The sequence below is a fragment of the Manis pentadactyla genome, chromosome 13, assembly GCF_030020395.1.
Source record: "Manis pentadactyla isolate mManPen7 chromosome 13, mManPen7.hap1, whole genome shotgun sequence".
Classification (NCBI taxonomy): domain Eukaryota; kingdom Metazoa; phylum Chordata; class Mammalia; order Pholidota; family Manidae; genus Manis; species Manis pentadactyla.
The window spans coordinates 81895880-81899401 of NC_080031.1; the positions used below are offsets into that span (position 1 = coordinate 81895880).

Here is a 3522-nt window from a genome sequence, read left to right on the forward strand (position 1 = left end):
AGACAGTAAATAATGAAGAGCCTCAAGATGAAACTAAAATTAAAATAATGTCTTGTCTTCAAAAAAGGCGTGTTATATTTTTCAACCCCTAAAATATTAATGACATATATGAGTCAGATTGTATCTTCTGGGATGCTATGAAGCATTATTTCTTAATCATTTAATATATCACAGTAGAAGTGATGGACAGATATGGACATCTATTTATCATGATGAACAACTGAGTTTTTCTTAGTCTGTCACTGAGAGGCTGCCACTGATCTTTTAAAATGAAGAATTCACAATATTTTAACAGGGACATCAGCACATGTATATCAAATCTAATTTTATCATTATGAACATGTATTTTAAGTCACCCCCATATTTTTACATCTTTGACTGGAATACATTCTAAACTTTATTTTGTTTTCATTAAATTATGTGGAATTATTTCCACTAATATATTAAAATTGCTTTATATTATTACTTTCCCAAACCTAACAACCAATATTTACTGAAGATGTTCACATTGTCCAGCACCATGGAGAAAAGTGGAACATAATATTTTAGAGAATTAGAATAAGAAGAGTGTGCGTGATAGAATATTGTATAGTAAAGGCTTAATATTTTACCACATTTGCATGAAGGTGGATGAACAAAATCTGTACAAGCAGAAGGTATCAATGTGTCACTGTGAAAAGAGGAAAATTACACTTGGCAGATTAAGACTGAATTCAGCTCCACCTGCATAAATGATCCCTTCTCCCCCACCATGTATTTGCATTAATCTTATGTTAGGGATAGAAGGAGACAGAAAAATAGATGGGAACTAGGTGAACGTGGAAAATATCATACTTGCAAGTCCATGTATTATTGGACTGGAAGTTCAGACATGATGAAAAAGAAAAATGATTATGGAGAAACACTTTTTAACTTAGATATGGGGAAAAAGTCAGATAAAATGGGAAATAATAAGAGGAAGTGATAAACTGATGAATGTAAGGCCAACAATCTTATGTAATACCCTGTAGGATTTGATACCTAAGGTAATCAGGATATGTGTCATATAGAACCGTAATGCATATATGCATAAAACCACCTACTTTTATGATAAATAATTTCAGTATTATGAATGAAAAAATGCAGTTAGATCTATCTATATATTAAAATGTTAAATGTGAGAACATCTCCAGATTGAGTATTTTGTAGAGAAAATGTACGTTAAATAGTTTATAGGATTGAGGAAGGTCTGTAATTCATTTTTTTAAAGAATTGTTTACTGTTTATCTTGGAAGATATGCTGAAACAAACGTTGTTAGTCATGGGTAGGATGTAAGGACATTAAGATTATGACACAATTTAGCAGTTATCGGTTTGTTTCTCAGGATCCATTTATAGACATGGGGAGGGTACTTTACATCAGGACACATGTTAAGGTCGGTTCAAATTTTCAGTCCTTTAGCATCTTTCATAGAACATATTTGGGTAATAAAAATGGCACGTGCATATGCACTGAGTATAAAGTGGTTCGGTAAAGCAATGTTATTCAGGTACTGTTGGTGATCAACCCACAGGATAGGAGAAACATTTTTATTAAGTAGATTGTGTGATGACTATATGAATATACAACTATAGGGTAAGTTGAATATGGAATGACTTGAAAATGGCGTTTCATTTCTCTTTTTTTTAAATACAGATTTATGTCTCCAAGCACAACAAATCTCACAGTTGTGACAGAATTTATCCTCATTGGATTTTCTACCAATGAAAATATGTACATTTTGCACTCAGTGCTCTTCATCTTGATATGCTTCTTTGCACTAATGGGAAACGTCCTCATTATCATGAACATAACTTTGGACAAGCATCTCTGCACCCCCATGTACTACTTCCTGAAGAATTTGTCCTTCTTGGATCTCTGCCTAGTTACATTCACAATCCCCAAATCCATTGCCAACTCCTTGACTCACAGTAACTCCATCTCATTTCTTGGCTCTGTAGCCCAGGTCTTTCTGCTTGTGTTTTTAGCAACTGCAGACCTGAATCTCCTCACCGTGATGTGCTTTGACCGCTATGCTGCCATATGCCACCCCCTGCACTACAAGGTCATCATGAATGTGAATATGTGTGTTCAGTTGACAGCCGTGTCCTGGCTGGGTGGGGGTCTGATCGCCAGAATGCACACAGCCATTACCTTCTCCTTACCCTACTGTGGTTCTATTGTGGTCCATCATTTATTTTGTGTGATATCCCACAGTTATTGGCTATTTCTTGCTCAGAAAACATAAAAAAGAGAAATTGAACCTATCCTCATTAGTGTGGTATTGGATATCTGCTGTTTTATTTTCATCATTGTTTCCTATGTCTACATCTTCTCCACTGTCAAGAAAATGCCATCAACAGTAGGTCAGTCAAAAGCCTTCTCCACTTGCCTTCCACATCTGATTGTGACTGTAATATTTCTCTCCACTGGTTTCTCTGCTTATCTGAGGCCGATTTCACAGGCCCCTTCCATTTTTGACCTTGTCATTTCTATGTTCTACACCATGGTGCCCCCAACCTTTAATCCCATGATATATAGTCTAAGAAATAATGCCATAAAAAACTCTCTGGGAATGTTGCTGAAGTGACTATTCATCCAAAATCATTAGGTATTCCATCTTTTATTTCAATAACAGTTATCATCAATAAGTTTATGTCCATTATTTTGTAATATTTTTACTTAAAATCCTTTGAAGACTCTTTTTAGAAGATTTTTAGGTTTGTAACAAAATTGATTGTGATGTATAGAGATTTTCTCCATAACCCTTATACCCACAAATACATAGCCTCCCACAAGAGCAATATAATAACTAGAGTCATGCCTCTTTTAAACCAAGAATGTAACATTGACATTTCATTATTACTCAACATCCATAGTTTACATTAGGGATTTTATCTTAGTGTTTTGCATTCTGTGAGTTGTATAAATGTAAAATGACATTTACTCATGAGTATAACATCACACAGAGCATTTTACTACCCCCAGAATCTTCTGTGCTTTGCCTACTTTTCTCCCTTACTTCCGTCAGCTTCTGGCAGCCACTGAATTATTCCATTCTCCATAGTTTTGGCTTTTGTAGAATGTGGTGTAGTTGGAATCACGCAATAAAGAACATTTTGAAATTAGCTTATTTTACTTAGTAATGGGCATGTACGTTTCTCCATGTCTTTTTATAGCTAGATGGCGCATTTCATTTTATTTATGAATAATATCCCACTGTCAGCATGCACCACATTCATTTACCTTTCCACCTGCTGAATGCCACCTTGGTTCATTGCAAGTTTTAGCAATTAAGAACAAAGCTGCTATAGACATTCTTTTGCATTTTCATTTGTGTACATAAGTTTTCAACTCCTTTGGGTAAATACCAAGGAACATGTTTGCTGGACCACATGATAAAAGTATAGATGGTTTGTAAAAAAACCACCAAAATTGGCTTCCAAGTGGCTGTAACATTTTGAATTCCTGTAACTAATATGTACGACTTCCTGGTGCTGCAC

General features: G+C 35.0%; 1 pseudogene; it reads left to right on the plus strand.

Annotated features, from left to right (window-relative positions):
* The first annotated feature begins 1679 nt into the window (after positions 1 to 1679).
* Positions 1680 to 2609, plus strand: LOC130680263 (olfactory receptor 14A16-like; annotated as a pseudogene).
* Positions 2610 to 3522: the final 913 nt, after the last annotated feature.